The sequence below is a fragment of the Bombus bifarius genome, unplaced genomic scaffold (genome assembly GCF_011952205.1).
Source record: "Bombus bifarius isolate JDL3187 unplaced genomic scaffold, Bbif_JDL3187 scf7180000008178, whole genome shotgun sequence".
NCBI lineage: Eukaryota > Metazoa > Arthropoda > Insecta > Hymenoptera > Apidae > Bombus > Bombus bifarius.
Window position 1 is genome coordinate 2,088,007 of NW_022884495.1, and position 20,745 is coordinate 2,108,751.

Genomic DNA, 20,745 nt, shown 5'->3' on the forward strand with positions numbered 1-20,745 from the left:
CTGTTACGAGCTCGCGAGAAAAAGAGGCAGATCGATGGCTGGAGAACCGGTGCGGCTCGACCTCGGGGGCCGCGTTTTCCATCGGCTTCGTGGAAAAACTACGGTCACCGGGGCGCATCCATTCGGCAACCCTGACCTTTGTTCGCGTCGAGAGCGAGAAAATTACGCGAGGAAGCATGGTAATTCACGTGTCGCCTTCTGTTTTAACGTTCGGGTTGCTTCGGGTTTCTCGTTCGGCGGGTTTCAGCCTCTCGTTTCGCTGGCGTTGGTAATTTTACGCCGCGACACGCGTATTCACCTTCGCGCGATCAGCTGTTTCTCGCTCTGTCGTGTCAATCGCGTGCCACAGCGATTACGTTCGCGCTGAATGATCGTCGTTTCTCGATCGTCCAGACCTTTTTCAATTGCCAATGCTGTTATACGATACGTAAGTGTTTGAACGGTTTACGCGTATTGTTTTATCCGTTTTTATAAATGTTCGTCAAAGCCAACCGTTATTAAAATCTCGGTTTAACGAAGAAACGATCGTTGGAATGGGAAACGAATCGCTACGAAGCATACACGGAGGGGGCTGTTAGAGCGAAAGGTTTTATAACGAGCGAATCGTACAGTGAACGAGTTTTATCGGTAAAATAAAGGTTTACTCGGAGTTGGGACTGTTCGATGTTTTCGATATTTTACATTTTTATTGTAAAATCGAAATTTCGTATAAGAATATCGTTCGAGATTAATTTTCCAAGCTGTAAACAATTTAGAGATACGATGGCAGCTACGGAGGTCGATGAATTCGTTAACAAACCTTTCTCTTTATTTTTTTTTTTTTTTTTATTTATTTATTTGTCGGAGATGAAAGGAAAACCGGAGCCTTCCCTTTGCAATTTTGGGATTTTATTTTATTTTATTTTATTTTGAGCCTTCCTTTTGCGATTTTATCATAGCTGTAATTAAGCAATTGTTGTCATTTGTAATTGTTCGATATTTGTGATAGCGAAAGTGAGTTCGAGGTGACAACTGGACGTCGGAACGTAGCCACGGTCACGGGATAAACGTTTTGCCTGACGAACGTGTGGATCGGTTGTATCGTTCTCCCTAGAAATCACATAGAATTGTACTATGGAGATGTCGATATAATGGAACACACGTTGTATTAGGAATCAAACTCCAGACAGAAACTGCCTAGCAACGGCGTTTGGATCTTTCTCGATGCTTCCAAAGAGTATACAACAAACTTTTGACAGAAACTGCCTAACAACGGCGATTGGAACCTTCTCGATGCCTCCAGCGAGCATATAACAAACAAATACAGTCGTATAGCGAAAAAGATTTTCATCGGATATTCATTCGTGTGATCGCCTTGGAAAGCGATACATCGAGCAGTTTACCGAGTGTCTCAGCAATCGTATTTTTGTGTTTAAAATTATTCTACGCATAGAAAAGAGTTATCCCATTGACCGTGGATTCGTTTGAACCCAGGAACATTGTTAATAGTGTTAATTAAATTCATTATTCGAAAGACCATTCATTAATCGTTAATCTCATTATTCGTTAAATTTATTCTTCGTAAAACATATTATTCGTTACTCTTATTATTCGTTAAACTTATTATTCTTTAATCTAATCATTAGTTAAACTTATCGTTTGTTCATCTTATCATTCATTAAACTCGATATTCATTAAAAATTTCATTCATTAAAATCTTGTATATTCGCGTAAATATAATCTCTGTCTCGTAAAACGATGGCTAACTCAAACGAAGAATCGTTACGCGCCTTAAATTCTAATGTTAACCCGACATATTTATTAAAATTACAATCAATTCTCGCGTTGAGAATCTCTTTATTTCATTCGACAGTTTTTCAGATTCTACCATCGTTCGCATGTTATGCTCATACGCGTTGTAAGCATGCAACATGTAACGTGGATTTCGTGCAGCAATTCGAGAACTGTACGAGCGGATTAGGTACAACAGATGCTTGCTTTTTTCGAGATTATGTTATTTACTTTCGAATAAAAGAAAAGGACAATTTTCCGTTCCGTTTATTACATTATATTATATATGTATTGAAGAGGTCGACAAATTATTTAAATGGTAAATTATATTTTGTCGTAATGATTTTGCTTAACGATTTTACATATTGTTTATAGAAAAGATCAAATTAAAAGTATACAAAAATATCGGTAAAATTAAAAATATTAAAACCGACTAAAGATAAATAACACGGCTTGAACGTGAAATCAAAAATTCATAATGCATTTTAATATTTTTTTACAGCTTGATATCGTTCGATTATAACCTTATTTAGTCATAATTGATAGTGTAACTTGTTAATTAATTTTAACACCACTAAATTTGTGTATTTTATTATATACTGTGCTTTATAAAAGCAGAAAAAATAGCGTAATTCATTGGGAACAATTTCAAGTAAACAACAATTTAAAAAAAAAAAGACGCGTCTCCAAGGACAAAAAGAGAAACAAAATATTAAAAATATTTTGAACAAAGAAAAAATATTTCTCTGAAGAAAAAAACCATCGAAAATGCTATAAGCGGATTACGTGCCATAGAGAATTTCTTTCGAGTTTCAAAATTAAATTTCCATCGCTTTCCATCGTCTCGTTAAACAAACACGGGCGAAACTACCGCTTAATTAGCGTCCCACTTCTGTTTCTTAAATCCATCCCTCGATCTCCAATTGTACGACATACTTAGGACGACCCGCTATAATCCTAAGTAAATACCATAAAATGAATATTTTCGCTTTACTGCCAAGGCCTTTAACTATTACTAGATATCAGGTCGACGAATTTCTTAAGCTTATTGTTCATTCAGATAGAGTTTTTCGACATCCCTTCGAATAAAGTACACTTCAACTTGCTAATTGCTTCTCGTCTTAACTTGTTCTCTCTGAAAATCTATATTCCTCGAGGAAAAGTTTTTGGAAATAAATTATATCATTTAATAATACTATATTATAAATTATACAGGGTGATTCTACGCGAAAAAAGAAGTCGAAAATATAGAATAACAATTTTTCGTTCGAGGCTTTGCTTTCGAGAAAATCGACTTTGAATTTTCGCTCGGTACGCGTGCACTTCATCGCGTCTCGTTATAACGATGGAAAAATTAAAAAAAAATTTTTAAATTTAAAAAAATAACGTCAATCGAGACAACGATCTACAGTGAGATCCGTTATAACGAGACGCGATAAAGTGCACGCGTACCGACCGAAAATTCAAAGTCGATTTTCTCGAAAACGAAGCCTCGAACGAAAAATTGTTATTCTATATTTTCGACTTCTTTTTTCGCGTAGAATCACCCCCTTTCCGTTTGTACCACCAGTTATCAACCACCCTGTGTATTTAATTGTTTACTCAGTGTTGTAATCATTCAATCATCCCATTATCTTAACCGAAATAGGGGATGGTCTGATCCGAGGCGTGAATCATCGTATCGTAACGAGAATTTACGACTCTCGTTGGCGCGTTATACTGCGAACACGTTTCCCCGCGAAGCGATCGAACAACTAGAATCTATTTTAAGAATTGGTAGATATTTAAGAAAAATTATATTCTATTATTCGAACAATTATATCCTAATATTATTAATTTATCGATTCCATCGCGTCGCATTTATTGCACAGAATACTTCACGAAATTATTTTCAGAAGCATTTCAGGCAATCGTATCCTTACGTCTAGCTGTTTTCGAACGTAAAAGAAGTTTCATAAAATCCAATTTTCCTTCGAAATACTCGGCTCTACTATTTTCAAATGTTTTCGTCACGAATAATAGTAAGCTTCGTAACGATCGATCCTCTTTTCCCACAGCATACAAAAAATAATGATCTTCATTGCGATTAGAGTTGCGAGTTATCCCACAGGCGAACGACCAAGCTATACTATGTATGCATAAGTAGTTGAATCGATCTGCATCGGAATGGCGTGGCTCTATTGAAAAGTTTGTAGAAAGTGAAAGTCCCCCGCGGATATTCGTAAATTTCCTGCATCTGAATTTCCACCAGCTCTGGTTATCCACGCGTATGATTGAAATTGAAATATATCTTACTCGTTGGAATTCCATTGCATCGAATATCGCTTGATTCCAGGCATACACACGTGCACAGTATGAACACTCGATGTCTTTTCAAGGTGAAGCCTTCCATCCGTACGTCTCAAGATTCTCCAATTGTGTTCCAATTATCCATTCGATCGAATTTGAATAAGCGCTGATCGACAGAGACGAATACGCATCGCGATCTCCTTCGCTCTTTGTTTCACCTAATTCCTTAAGTAAAATAAATAATCGAACGTTGTCGTCGATCGGACATCAACGCTGACAATTTTTGACGAGATTCTCGGTTAACGACATTCCTTTCGCTTTATCGTTCGATTTCTATCTTCGTTCAGAATTATTTTATCTTCGAAAATTCCCTTAATTTGGCTCGCGTCTTCGCGAAAGACCCAAAAGAAATTTTTATTTGGGGGAAGGAAGCAAAGTTGCTCCGCTCCGTTCGTCTTATCTAACGATAAGAACACCGGCGCGAATCCAAATGATTTGCGATCGCGATACCAGTCGCCGTTCTGTCGATTCGTGCGTTTTATCGCAGCTGAATCGTCGTAGGATCGAATCGTTCAACGAAATTTCGGCTTATCGAGTCGCGCTGTGGCACGCTAATTACGCGTAACATCACAAGTGCAGAGATGACGATAACGTCGACGGTGGATTTATCGTTTTATCTCTCGGATTCCCTCGGTCGAGGGGAATCACGGCCGGTTGAAAACTTTTCGTCACGTTGCACGGTGTTTCGATTACCCGCGGATTTTGTTGGCTGAACGAGAAAAAAGCTATTCTCCTCTTTCTTTATATTTGTCGGAACGAAACGGTGTTCTGGAAAATTGGACGTATCCACGTACATGTTGTATGGCTTGCCTGTAGAACGCGGAAGATTATCGCTACTTAGCGCGAAGCTGTCTTATCTTTCGTACGTTTCCCTGTCGAACGATCGTCGACCAATGATGTAAATATGGTTTCTGTTTGTTCTATAATATTTGACAAATAAAGACGAACAGATCGCTTATGTCACTACAATAGAAAACCACATATTAGCCCAGTACTCTTCAGTTATGTATCTTTGGTACGTTGCACACTTCTTTTTAGTTATCTTTGCAAGTGACGGCGCGCACTTTTAACATTCGACATCTTCTCGTTCCTTCGTCGAACGATTAAGGAAAAACGTGCTTGCTATTTACAAACATAGTGCGTACATTTTGCGATCGAGACGCTGCGTTGTAATTATATTAATTATAAATTATAAATAAATTTGCGCGTCTTGCAATGAAACGAAACGACGCTATCAAGAAAGGTATCGATATTATCTCGAATTTAGACATTCGGTGTTTAAATCGTTAAACACTGATCCGTCTATTGAGATTGTCTTTTATCTGCCTTCAAGCTGAACGACTTTTTAACCGTTTCAGCACCACGCAGCGCGACCACGCTGTTTGCATACTGTGGCGAACTGTGCGTTATGTTTCATCACGATAGTCGATTCGCAACGCGCTCGGTTCCGAATGTGGCTCGTCGCCAGTCGTATCAGAGTTTCCTCTCGTAATTACTTCTTTTTTCAAATAATCGTAAATATCTTATGCACTCGCATAAACGAAGAAAAGAGCAGCGCGATCGTTATTTCTCGGAAATAAATGAACGAAGCGCTATCGTGCTGCGTGACACGATCTGACACGAATTCTTAAAAACCCCTGCCACTGAAACGGTTAAATTCGTGAAAAATGTTATTTCTGCGACATTATCATAGTAGTTATCTATATCGAAATAAAGTAAATTCATTTTTACTATAACATTTTCGAAGAGAATGTAATATTGTACTTGTAACATGGGTTTTTCCCATGTTTCACCTTGATAAGCAATAATTGCTTAAGTACCCTACTTGAGGAACCGTTTCGGGTCGAAAAATATTTACAGCAATTCAGGGCCTTTCAGAAAAATGAGAGTTTCAATTTTAGAAGGGTCCCTTAGGATTATTACGAGCCCCATTAAATATATTATTTTTGAAATATCCTGCTTCGTTCCGAACAATTAATTTTCCAATTTCTAAATCTCTACATACGAGGGGATTTTCCAGTTTCTAAATCCCTATAAACGAGGGAATTTTCCACTATGAGTATGACGGCAATTGTAAACATCTGAATAACTGTGAATTATTGCACACCGTAGATTATATAGTATATGTATGTGCATTTACATTGCAAACTTAAAATTGTACTTCCTCTGGCCATCGATAAATTACGACAGCTACGGGTGGTCATAGAAAGCTATCAAAAAAAAAAAAAAAAAAAAAAATTTGGGAAATATTTGCGCAAAACACACACAAATATAAATTAATACGTTCGAATTTCAAATCGTCCTTTCGAATCGCATCGCAAGCAACGTAAGCTCTAGATATCGATGAATCTGGCGAACAAATCCGACTCGCGGGGCTTAGTACACAATCCTGTCTCTGCATAATCGTGAACTGCCGCTTGTGGTCAAAATGCACAGCGAAATGGAATTACGGTGCACGTAGTGGAAAGTGTGGAACAAATGGTAGCGAGAAGATAAGGGTTCGTCGATCGTATGGCGATTTGTTCGAAAAGTCGACAGCTGTAAAACGCGATCTCTGGCGTGCGGCTTTTATGCTTTTATAACGCTTCGTCGTCGTTGAATTTCTTCGTCAATTGTTTGCTTTTCGCCGTGTCTCTCCTTCGTTTTTAATCCTTCTTTGATATCTTGGACGTGATTTTAGGACTATTCGTAGATAGGCGTTATACGTGCTATGTCGTTGTGGAATTATTTGATTCTCTGCGCTTTACGCGAAGAGATTTTGTAGAGAGGAAAAAAGAAATGAGCGATGAGATGAGATGGGAGAATCATTTCTTAACGATTAGACGATTATTAGTATGATAATATAAAGATGTAATACGAGAAATAGTACATGCAATGATAAATAATTATTATAATTCTCGCATACGTGAAGCTACTTGGTAACAGAATAAAGAAACGTGTAATACATACATCGAATCTAACATCGCGTTCATCTATCGATACTTCATACACTCTACAGGTATAAAATCAATAAAGGATCATTCATTTATCATCAAATAAAGGATTATTTATCAATATACGAAGACATTAAACTCTTCGAGTATATGGAGAAGAATTTCAATGAATAGGAAATAAACAGTTTGTTTATCGTTATGTAAAATGGATATGCTTCTAAGACGTTCAGGAAATTCAGTAAACGAATTGTCTAAATAAAAATGTACATGCCAATTATCCCTATTAATTAATCGGTCTTAAAAGATGAAATGAAAATAGAACGAATACGACAAAATATACTACGAAAGAACTACTATCTGTATATCGTACGCATCGATAAAAGGAATTTTGAGTTCTTGACATTTAAACGATCTTAACACATTTGCGTGCAACGTCCTACACGCCCGATGGTAGCAACTCCTCCGTCATGTTACCAGGTATATTTAATATTTACGACTAGCACGACTGCGCCTGTCGCGTTCCTGTTTCCATCTGAATTAGCAGAGATGCACGTGACATTATTTATGAATTGGAAACTATCGCTAATAAATTATATCCAATCACAGGAAATCGTATATTTCGGTGTCAACCGACGCGTCACCAGGCGATTAGGACACGGCGCGAGTCGTTCTATTTCAAGTGGAGCAGCTTGCTTAGAATTGTCGCGTCGTCATTGCGAATTTCGTCGGTTCGCGGAAGTACGGAAAAATTTAAGAGGCACGAGTCGAACGCGCAAAACGTTCATTTCATTGAAAAACAGGCTCATGGAAAATTTGCGTACAGTCTAGAAACTAAACTAAACGATTTTAAGAGTTTAGCTTGCAGTTAATATCCGTGTAGCTCGTTTTTTGCTTCAAATATTCCCGATAATCTTATCTGATCTTTTAATTAGCTTAGTTAGTTTTAATAAATACAAAAATAAAAATTGCCCTTGTTTAATCATGGAAGAATTGTTCTTGAAGACGTAAAAACTTGCTCTTAAAGACATAAAAGGTGAAGCAAGAGTTCCTGCGATAATAAAATGTTGATAGTTCAAATAACGTTTCATTATGACACAGCAATTAAATACTCTCGATAGTATTTATTAAGTGATTTCTGTCATTATCAATGTCAAAAGCATCGAGTGTCGCAGACAATCGCTTATTTACTCCATTATCTTGTAGAGCGCAGAGCGTAGACGATCAACGTACAGCCTTGTTCGTTCTTGAGTTCCTCTTTTATCTATCGCTGCGCGACAAATGTCCTGTCCTGTGATCTTTCGTGCGATCAATCGTACATCGAGCATATCGCACGTGCCTTTTGTTCGACGATTTTTCGTGCCATTTTCGGTCAAATAAACCTACCGGAATATTAAATATAAGATAACATTTAAAGCGGAAAGACGAATTATTCTATCGATTCTCTGTTTTGAAATTTTTTACTCTCCGTTCTGAATTCCCATCCATTAAGTTCATTTCGTCGGTCGAAATGCAGATTCTTAATTAATCGATTAATCTACTATACGTAAATTGTAACTTTTAGTGGAATTAAATGGAGAATCGTTCCTGGTCGTTGAACATTAATCAACAATTTTGTAGTAGAAACTTTTGTAATGGAATTTAAATAACGAGGGTAAAAATGATTAAATGCTGACAGTAATTATTTAAAATATTTAAGAAGAGCTCGATTTTTTAGAAATACGTTAAATTTCAAGATAAGTAAAAGCAGAATGACAAAATTAAATATAAAATGGCATATAACTTATCGAAATATAAATATCTCTTTTGAACAAAGGTTGCACGTTTGCTTAATATTTTTCAAATGGTTTGAGCAATCAAATTGAATTGTTATTAGTTTCGATATATGTATATGTATAATTTTAATCGCCTAGATATATTATCGATACATGAGGCTCCGATCTTAATCCGGTAATGTGAACAGTTAAGTTGAAGTAGATTATATCGGTTAGAATAAATATTCTCGGGACGCACCGTCGCCAATGAATTCTAATAGAGTCGGTACCTATAGCATACGTACGTAATAATTCATATTAGATTTAATGCTTAAACGTCTTTTAATTCAGTAAATATGATTGCAGATAGATAAAAGAGAAATAAACAGGGGTTTGTTTGTTTTATACATGAAGCGTCTTAATTTAGGTTTCTTTAAGTAAATAATACCTAAATAATTGCGACATTTACTTCATCTTATATTTATTTATTTCTCAAATATCACTTTGTCGAAGAAGTTGCTACGAAATTTATAAAATGTGCCAACTATATACCTTCTAATTATTTCTTTATGTATTACGTCACCTTCCTACAAATCTAAATTTTCATTTTTGCTGCATTTTTAAATCGTTAAATCGCCAAAGCGTTCCTGTATCTAGAAAACGTACGAAAGTGTTTCTTAATGGATACAATTATCGAAAGAATCATATTCAATCAGCGAAACAATAAACTGCCATATATTACAAGATGATGCAATGTCGGATCTCTTACTGCAAATCAAAGGAAAGATTCACACGTACAAGCACGCCTTTTATCTATAGGTGAAATCTTCGTGACATTTGTATGTCGACATTCTCAGTTATTCCATTGTTTGAGAGATAATTTCAACCGCGTGTGCCTTGCAGTTTTCTGTAATAACCATAATGGCGCCAAATAAACCATTGTCTCGTTTAAATTCGTTTTATGACGTAAGGTTTGTTACGTAGAAAAAAGAAAGCGCTGTATTATACTTCGAATACTCGATGTACTTTCGCGTATTGCGCGCATTCTGTGCGTATTTGCATCTTCTAACAATAACGATAAATAATATCGAGCGAAGTTGACACTACAGGTAGTTTTTATTGTTCACGATCACGCTTCGTTCCGACAACCACTTCTCCGGGGAATGACGTCACGGAGGAATGCAGCATCGTGATTGGTCGATCGGCTTGAAGCGTCACGGTCGCGTCGGTGGGGAAAAGAGCGCGCGCGACGAATTAAAGAGTGGGGCGTCTGCATGAGGAGGGCAGAGCTGTCTCGGCACTGTGCTATTTTCATCGGCGCGCTACTGCTGGCCCAGATTCGATTCGACCGTCTCGACGTGAACATCCGAGTTCTCCGTGAGTTCGCAGGGCCTCCCGGTTCTCTTGTATCATCGTTTACGATTATCTACCAAACATCCAGTTAATAAATCCACTAGTTATTCGTCTTGCCGCTGGTTGACCACGTTGGCCAACCTCTTACGCGTAAATCTTAAAATCTCAAGATCAGTTAAGTGATTGCAAGCCATGTACATATACGTGTGTGTATATATATACATATAGTAATACATATCTCGTGAAGTTGGTGGAAGTTCATCGAACGTATTATATTCGCTGGAGTGAGAGAGAGAAAGGCGTGTTTTTACGACCTGTTCCTACTACGGAATTATTGCGAGGTGAAATCGTGTACAACACGTAGTGTGCATTACACAGTGTGTATAAGATGTGACTACCGGCGTGCATCTTCACGCTGTTTTATCGAACCCACAACCGTGCAACGTGCAAAGCCGCGTCTCACAGGACTGGGATACAACTGTTCACCGTGACCAGGCTTGTTGTTAGATGACATTAAGGTACGTTTCTCTTGGTTACACTTTTTCTTTCGTTTTCCGATGCCAGAAATGTCACGTGGTCAGATATCTCCATCGAATTATGTATAGTCGATACAGAAAGAGCGAGTGTTCGTATGAAAATAAAATCCTATGATTTTACAATGGGAACGTGTTTCGCTTTTTTTCTATTTTTATAAAGAAAACGTAATACGTTAAAAACTGAAGGGCAATTCTACCGAAAATACATGCATCTGTCGTTTAGCTAGACGTATCGTTAGAACGTATTTATCGTCGCTGCAAGTGAAGCTTAAAGGAAAAACACGATTTGATTAACCATTCGTTTCTTGGAACTTTTTAGTTGAAACAAAAGTTTCCCGAGAACTCGACTTTCCTTATTTATCAATTAATTAGTTAATAATTTGTCGAAATACGCCTGTCGTACTAACTAAATCGTAGAAGAAGAAAACGAGGTACTTGATAATTTTCTGCTTCCAATATTCTCGTTCCAGCGTAAGTTTCTTGAAAGCTCGATTTTCCTCAAATTGTATCACGCTTTTACGTAGTAAATGATGTACATATTCGATGGCTCATTCACGGCTCGTAAACGGCAAACAGGTCGCACGCATTCCTTGGCATTGCGAGCGCTCATTAGCGTAAGCGTTGGCAAGCGACGATTATTAAGCGATCTGTGTGTAAATGGAAATGCATTACAACATAAAGTCAATTCCGTCACGCGACTTTTTCCTCTTCTGGCGTACTACGTCTAACGAATGATCGGACGAGTGAACGTAATTCATTGCAACTTTTAGTGGCTCTGTTTCAAATCGCGCTCGATATTATCTATATATCGAAAGAATTTCAAAAGTTCGCGCCGTTTAACTTACGCGACCAAGTCAGTATTGTTATAGGAAATGATCGTTTTGCTCGTGTCACTTTCACGTTTAAAGGAATCACAGGAACAGCGTAAAATTATTTCAAGGTAGAAGGTATCTTTCTTTTGAAATATATGCGGTTTCTTTGAAATAGATGTTCCTTTCTATCTTATTTTATATTTTACGCTGTTCCTTTATGTTAAATTTATGAAAATAAGCATTTCCTTTTACCATATCGAACGCTAATTTCTGTACCCGGACAATGCGAATTTAATAACATTATAAAAGGTGGGATTGATCAATTTGGCTTTCGAGGGGCTCGTTTATCGATCGATCGGGCCACGAATTAGTCCAGCATCGAAGCACAATCGTTCCGACGCGGCATTTCTACTATTTTTATCGACAAGTTTTTCTCTAGGCACGTTGAACTTACGCGTGACCCGTAAATGCTCGCTAGTTTCATACGTATCGTTTCAGAAATATGGACGTAGAATTGGATTTCCAAACTTGTTTGAAAGAATCTGACAATCTTACGATATATACGAAATAATTGAAACGTATTAACGGCAATTTTTATGGATATTAACGCGATCGGAAATTCCGAAGATGTTAGATCATTGCGAGTTGCGAGGCTGTTTCGCGATTTTTTCTATCGATAGTGAAATATAGTGCAGCTAAGAATGCTGGGAAAGATAGCATTACAAAATATACAGATATTTCATAAACGGGAAAAGTTTCGATAAAACAATTACAGACTATTCGTTTATAATAAACAATTATTAGATTTTCATGCAATTTGGTATGGGGAATCGTTCGCGCGTTTTCAACTGTTTTTGCATCTCTGCGCGAACAATAAAAAATATAAAATTGCTTGGTAATTATGTAAGTTTTTTAATCTATCAGTCTACTATACCGAACGCCAAAACCGTCATTACTTTCAATAGCTAAAATCTGAAATCGTGTTTTACGTAAGTAACCCTTTATCAGATTTTATTCGTCGGTATTAATAACTTGAAGGTCGGGTTGGTGAGAGTTTAGATCACGTTTTATGCAAATTTACAGAGAATGTGTTTTCCCTTATTAAACGAATCTCTCTCGAATTTGAGCAGAAGGCTAATTTAGATCAGGCTCTGTTGAAACTTGGGTAAAATGTTTTCGAAATGGGTCAATGCTTTCGTAAATGTTAGAAGTTTTGCTTTTACTTTTAACGTATCCGCTGCGAAGTTTCGACGTGACGGCGGCCATCCGATCAACGCGAAAAGTAAACGTTTCTTGTTATTATCGAGCTTGTTATACCGATCGAATTACGTGTTTATTTGTTCGCGTATGTTACAAGCAAGCCATCTATAAGGTATTATCTACACTCTACACGATTAAATTGCCTTACGCAACTCCCCGACGACGGTCTGTTGCATGTGTGTGTTCCTGTTTAAATCTTACGTGCTTCCCGATGATATTCTACAGATATATAGATATTATCAAAAACATTTTCGAACGAAATACATTGAGATTTGAACCGCGAGGGTCTCAGGAATTCGACAACCTGAAACAGAATTTCAGAGAACACGAGAATTTCAACAGATTTCACACTACGACAAGTTGTTCATTTTTTACAACTTGGAAACTCGAAAACCCGAGACTCGACGAATTTAGAAACCCGAAAAGGACGAAACGTCGCGACGTAAACTTCTTTCTTGGTTTACAAGCAACATTATAGTCGAGTAAGAAATTTATGTTTAAAAACACCATTTACGTTCGGAACTGGCTCCTCGTTTTTCGCTTCTTTTTTATTTATTTTTTTTTTCTCTTTTATTTCTTTTCGACACGCATACGAGAGAAATTAGCAAATCGCTGATGAAGGATATATTCTTGGAAACGGTGGATAAATGTATCGGATTTCATAGATAACGCGCACTTGGAAGGGATTAGACGCTCCATTATTGAAAATACGACTTGAGCGAACACATCCGAAGCGAGGAACGTACTCCGTCTTCTCGTATCGATGGTTTCATAGCGTTTGTAACTCTTTTTTTAATGCTTGTTCGCGTCATAAGGCGCTCATAACCACCTTTTTTGCTATATAAACGTGCGTTTACATCACGTAAGCTTGTAAAGAATATCGATTCCCTTTAATCTTTGCTTTCTCTTCTTCTTTCTCTTCTTCCCGCTAACTGGCGAGGCAAGCAAATGTTTTTATAAATAAACCTCAGTATTTTAGAAGCATATTATAATAATAGCAATTAATAATAAAATTTACGATAATAAAAGTTTTATAATAACGGTATCGTATAGATCGTATTATTACTTTGATGTTGTTACGATCGCTTCAAAATTAACTTACAGTGCGATGTTGTCGAGTTACGAGCGACTACAATAGTAAACTGATTAGCTTTAAGGTATATAATTTTAATTCGTATTCTATATCTTGCGCGATAAGCGTATCGACAGCGTTAATCGCAGAATATGAATTGAAATTGAATACTCTAAAATTAAATAAGTTTACGCGAACTCTTGTGGCCGACCTTACGACCCGACGATACCAATTCAGGGTTAATGTCTCGAATATTTAATCTCCCTGAATAACATACATATGTCTTGATATTCTTTATTTCAATTCGCTCGTAGTATTCGTCTATTTTTCCAGATATTCGCGTATTCCTTGGTAATTAATATCTTGTAACCTGGCAATTAGATTAAATTGTTCGTGGTTTTCCAGCTCTGTTTGAATTTCAATCTATTCGGAGATTGGCGAAGAGATTGAATAAGACGTGTATATTTGTTTTTTTTTAATGAAATTCGAGTCTTATTTATTTGTAGTTGAACGTCGTGCACATGTCAAAAGTCTATTATCTAAATTCGACGAGATTACGTAATCGCGAATGGCGATTTCCATGAAATTAGCATAAAATATTTGAATTGAATGTAATTAGCAGAGAGACTATGACTAGATCGGAGAGCGTGCAATTGATGGCACGTACTTGACAAGCGCGTGTGCAAGTGCAAGAGTAGACTGGCGAAAAGCTAGAAATATTTCGACACGGATTTCAATTTCGCCAGGCAAGAAGAATTTTCATTTCAAAGCGGAACATACAGTTACGTTATTTAGACTGCAGTGTAGCACGAATGACGTCACAGGAGGGACTCTAATCACGTTACACAATTAAATTCTTTGCTCTGTCGCGTTTTCCACGGAATTTCGTCCAAACAAGGAATATGCGGCTTGTCACAATCGTGTGACTCAGCCAGCCTGCACGTAAGAAGGATAGAGAAATTATCTTGTCACATAGGCTTCATAAAGATAAGTATAATAAAAGAATCGTGCAACGTCCAATGTCACTCGAATTTCTCGCAAATCCTAATTAAACTAGGAAAAAGATATTCCTTTGAATTATACATCACGGATCAGATGCTAGATCCGCGGCAGGAGAATTTTATTAAATCGTTTGCTCGTAAATTAATGCTATCTGGTAAGCCGTAAATTATCCCTTTCGTTCGTTTATTCGTTTACCGTTGAATTTTATTATATCGCTCGAATTCTACGATTTGCCTGCGAATTTTCTGCGTTTCGAGATATCCACCGTTTCCAAGAGGGAAATAAAAGGGACGGAAGAATCGAAAAAGCATTATACAATGTTAAAACGACATGGCGTAAAATCCAATTACATTAAAGGCTCCTTGTACAGAGCCGCGTTCAGTGCATCTCGGGGCGGAAACGACGAGGCCACCTTGAAGCAACAGACCGAGAACACACTCGGTTACGTAGAAATTAGAGCTGTTACTATGCGACTTGTTGGGCACTCGGGTACTCGGCAAGTGGCTGGCAGAGTAAAAGAAATGAACGTGTATCCTAGATGCATTTTTTTAGTCGGACATTTACAATGTAAAGCGTCACATCTGTCAATTGCTGCGTAAAAGGTACAACCGCAAAACGAGCGATTTAATTGAGCGTTAATTCGTTCGTATCGATCAAATGTTCAGACTTGAACAAATTAGCCAAGTGACGCGCGAATAATTCTAACGATGGTGTTACGGTCAAATCTCGCGTTATTCGTATCATCGAGTTTGATTGTACTAAAGAAGGTAGACATAGTTGGAAGACGTTGAGATTTCTAACTCGGATCATTCGAAGAGATTAGACGAAGCTGATCCGTAAAAAGAAAATTGCACAGATTTAACGGACTAAGAAAAGCGACTACAGTCGCGTAACTTAGATTCTAGCAGTCTACCGACAGTAATCCGATGACCTAATCAGACCTAGTGATCTAGTGGTCGAGTAAAGGTGCCAAGGAGAAAGTAGTTGAAAATAGTTGGAAAGAAACAGTTATACAACAAATAGCTGCCATTCCTAACGGTGAAGAAATGTCGTTAGAAATATACAGGGTGTCGCTGAACTGGCGGTACAAGTGGAAAGGAGGCGAGTCTGCGTGAGAAGATAAATGGAAAATCTAGAGTGGAATCTGTCCTATTGTTGTCGAGGAAACAGGGTTTAAAAATTCGCGCAACATACTCGAATTTCGCTAATTATACCGGGGCTACTATTTTATATTTTCCGCGGATTAATCGTTTGATTTCTCGTATTTTATCACATAGAATTTTAATGAAGATTATTCGCCTATTTCACCTAAGAGGCTACCATCAAAGAAAATCGCACTCACGCGTATCGTGAATGGCATTCCATTTCAAAATATATCTTCCTTGTTTCAGGACTCGATAAAATCAGACAAATGTAATTTAAACGTGGTAATTAGGCGATAAAACTTCGATATTAAAGGAGAAAAATAGAAAAATTGTTTGCCACGATTGTTTACACGACGATATTAAAATAGAGATCAGAGTAAGATTTCCATCGTGATAACATTTAACAGCTAATAATATACAGGGTGGTTGGTAAGTGGTGGTACAAGCGGAAAGGGGATGATTCTACGCGAAAAAAGAAATCGAAAATATAGAATAAAAATTTTTCGTTCGAGGCTTTGTTTTCGAGAAAATTGACTTTGAATTTTCGGTCGGTACGCGTGCACTTTATCACGTCTCGTTATAACGGATCTCACTGTAGATCGTTGTCTCGATTGGGGTTATTGTTTTAAATTTTTAAATTTTTTTTTAATTTTTCCATCGTTATAACGAGACGCGATGAAGTGCACGCGTACCGAGCGAAAATTCAAAGACGATTTTCTCGAAAACAAAGCCCCAAACGAAAAATTTTTATTCTATATTTTCGACTTCTTTTTTCGCGTAGAATCACCCCCTTTCCGCTTGTACCGCCAGTTACCAACCACCCTGTATTTCTTATTTTCACTTTAATGCGATATTATTGAGCAGTAAAATTCTTCTGCGTGTAAACGCGGATAAAGCAATTTTCCCCAGAGTTTGTTTGCGACTGACAATTTTTAGCAGTTCGTTGATAAATATTTCTGAGCAACCGCATCGTATGGAATATATTAGCTTGTCCGAAAAGTGTCCTTCTTTCGCAAACGTGTTTCTTACAACAATGCACCGTCGTACAAACGTGAAACCAAGTTTGTGAAATGTCTCGGTGTTTATCTCAACAGAACAAAATCGATCGTACGTAATTCGACAAAACGATATAAAACATTGTGCGTCTATTATTTCCTCGTAAAACGAAAGAAACCTTTTGGACAACCTAATAAATGAAAAATATATGAAAACAAGATTACTCTCATAAATGAACGTCACAAGTCCGAAGAAATGGAAAGTTTGGTGAAATCCTTTCCTTTCGATATATCTTTACACGTTTTCTTAGAATCTGTCATTTTAATCGATGACACGCGGATACCGCGTGGTCTTGGAAACTTTATAAATCGTGGTGAAAATATTGCCACTCGATCGATCAATTCAGATTCCTCGAATTATCTACTACCGCAAACTGGTTCGCGTAGTTTCTCGTCCGCTTCCGGACATGTCCGATGACATAATTTCTCAGTTGCAGAACCGCCGAACAACTTCTATCGACGATCAAACGTGCTAGAATTACGTAACTGTTGCTTAGACGGAGATTCTTATCGCTGGAATCGTTCGTGCGAGCTTTTTCTTTGGTTTGCGAGGTTCCATTCGAATTGTATCGACTTTGCGAAAAAACGACATCCATTTGAATAATTATTCAGCCAAGTTCAGCGAAGTTCGGTGAAAAAGAAAGAACAGAGTTTCGATTTCGCTGTTTCGATTGTTATTTGCTTTTCAACGTTGTATTTCTGATCGTATCGTTCGCGTAAACAGATTCCGCATGTTCACGATTACCCGCCGAATATTTTTAATTAATCGATGAATAAGCGTACGTACAGAATATTTCGTTCGAAATGTATCGTTCGAGGATTGACAAATATTTAACAATATTTCAAAAATACACCAAGTAATACGAAACGGTATATTCGTGTCATAAAAAAAGAAGGAAAAAAGCTGATCGAGTAACGTTATTCTGGATCGATATCCGAACGAAATTCCGCTCTTTTTACAATAATTGTTAACCGTTTAGAAAAAACCGTGAAAACGTGTTTCGTATTTCACCTTGTACACTGACGTTCCACGAACGTTTGAAAATCCATCTGCCGTGAAAAATACACCGTACGAAATACACGTGGCGTAATATTAAAAGCTGGCAATGTTTGACATTATAGAAATATTTATTACAAAAGTATCGGCGAGTTATTTCCTGAAAAAAGTCAGAAAGTGCAGAAAGAAGCGAGAAGAGAAAAAATGTTTCATCGCTGGTACGCTCAAAAGAGGCAATAAAGGTCAATGCAAATTCTCGTGCATCGGTTCAACGCTCTTCGTTCATGAATTTCCGCGAATACTTTAAAAGCGAATTTACGCGCGCGACAAAGAAGAGAAAGAGAGAAAGAGAGCGAAAAAAAGCGGTGGTAAAGAAAAAACGGGGAGAATGAAACGAGAGGGCGAGAGAAGATCGTGCTTTTTATATTGTCACGCTAAAAATCTCGACTATCGTAGCCGGCTACAAAGGCGACAAAGCTCGCGACGGTCTTGGTATATTTATAAGTATCGAAGCACGAAGACGGGGGAAGATCGGTAAACACGTGCTTTCCGAATAAATATAGCGCGTTCCAAATGTCAGGATCATGTGCACCACGTTGAAATGCGAGTTCCCCCGGAACACGTCGCTGTTTTATCTTTCGAGAATATTGTAACTTTATCAGGCCTAATAATCGATTTCCGATAGATTAGGAAATTCCTGGAACGCGAATCGATTGATTGATTGAAGTTTCGCAAACATAATGCGGCGACAACCCTTCCTATGCGGGGAAATTATTGTTTTCCTCTCGGCGCCTTAACAAAGTTCATCGTGAAAGCTCAATGACCAATGCTGTTGTTTCGAGCTTTCTGATAGAAAGAATCGCATCAATTTCTGGCGGGTAATTTTGAAATTACAATTTTTTAATTCCGACTGGAAAATTTCGCTATATTTTCGACGGTAAATATTTGGAAAGTCGCAGATTTGCCAAAATTAGAACGATTCGATGAACACATTTGGTGCATAAAGTGTAGTTCGTACGTGCAACAAGTTTGCGAAGTGTAAGAGGCGCGGCAAGTTTGATCCGTACAAAGTTGAGAGATTACTCACGCTGTATGTAATTTTAAGCGCTGACCTCGTGTTGGGTTCAAGTTTCGGCGTTCTCGTATTTCGAGATATTTTTTGAGAAACGAAACCAGACACGCTGCGATATCGATTTTTCGGACATTTGCTTGGGTCGTTATGGAAAACGTAAAATATGCCATTCGTTTGCGATAACTTGCTCCAGATCTGTGAGATTTTGGGAAATCGGTGTCATATTACGGGACGGAAAAACAATTCAGCTCTCTAGTTGAAACGTGCGAAATTTAATTTAGAAATATAACTCTGCTTCTAAATTTGAATAATTTTGCCGATACGTTTCACGGTGTATTAAGAACAAATTAAATTATGGAATAAATTCGATCGTAACAAAAGTGTCCCTAATATGCGTAATGAAAGTTCAAGGTTTTCTAATTTGATAAAAGTCGATCAGCCAAATCGAAAGATCAGACGGTAAGATACAAATTTCTAAGTTTATCGCCGAAATGATCGTCGAATTCGATCGATTCGATCGATTTTTTAATTCGTTGGTACATCGTCGACTCAATTACATTTACGTGAATGAATCAACTGTTCAAACAGATAAAGTTCACGCATATTTCGTACGTAATGAATAAAAGTATTTTTGGAATACAGATTATATGTACTTTTATCAGCGAAATGACTCATCTCTGATAGATTTGTTCCAAGCTTTACTAGCAAGTGTTTCTAAGAATCTGTAATGACTCGGTACTTGATATACTTGTCGTCTGATTATATTCTATTTCTATCGCGTTGCTTAATGTCGCTAGTATCTTTGCTTTATTTTTTCCCCAAGTTCTATCTCACTCGATGGTAATTAACGTTCTTTTAGAATTATCCTCGATTATCTTTCCTCTGAAACGAATATCGAAAACTGGAAAACTTAATTTCGCTTTTCTTGCTGTGATTGGCGTTCCACTCGATTCTAATCTTCGATCTTGCGGACTATCTTGATATAGGCGGCGAACTCGTTTATTTTTCGCGCAAGAGAAACGCTATAGAGTACAATGCATATCTTGAAAGAAAGAAAAAAAAAAAAAAAGAGGGAAAGAGAAAAGTGGGAAAAGGCGCCGATAGACCGAGCACTCTGAGAGCTAATCTAACTCTGTTGTCAGGCTGGTGTCTGCTTCAACATTTTTACGATCGTCGTTCTCTCATCGAGCTTATCTGTGCGATCGCAAAGTTGAAACCGAAACCTCCAGGCCAACATTTTGTCAGCGTGCCGTGCATTTACGATTTTTTTTGCAAGTCTAACGTAACGCTTTCTCATGGTCACGACCACGGTTGCCCGATTCTTTCGTCTCGTTCCTTTCGTCTCGAAAAATACGCGTTTCGACGATATTCTGATCTCTTTGTTACGATTCTTACGTCGCTCTGGTATTAGGAATCTTAATAGGTACGAATATTGACGAATATTTTGCAGCTTATATCAGAGTAGAGTGATAATGGAGTAGCATTTACTTTTCTCATAAATAAACTGCAGAAACTTGTGCAAATTCGTGCTTCTACGAATGGATATAATTAAAGAAAATGAAACCTAGGACGGAGAATATGTCTTTACCTATTTTATTATAACGAGCACTATACTTGCCATGTTTTACATACTTCTGC

The 20,745-nt window shown here is 37.5% G+C and overlaps 1 protein-coding gene across 2 annotated transcripts in view; it reads left to right on the forward strand.

Annotated features, from left to right (window-relative positions):
• Positions 1–20,745, forward strand: part of LOC117209652 (protein tyrosine phosphatase type IVA 1) — a 93,672-nt gene that overhangs the window by 60,230 nt on the left and 12,697 nt on the right. The window contains exon 1 of one of the 2 annotated variants that reach the window (XM_033451904.1): positions 10,122–10,674. The exons of the other annotated variant lie outside the window; for it this stretch is intronic. The gene's annotated coding sequence lies outside the window, so the exon portion shown is untranslated. Of the gene's footprint in view, positions 1–10,121; positions 10,675–20,745 lie in introns of those variants that run through there. 2 annotated transcript variants of the gene reach the window in all.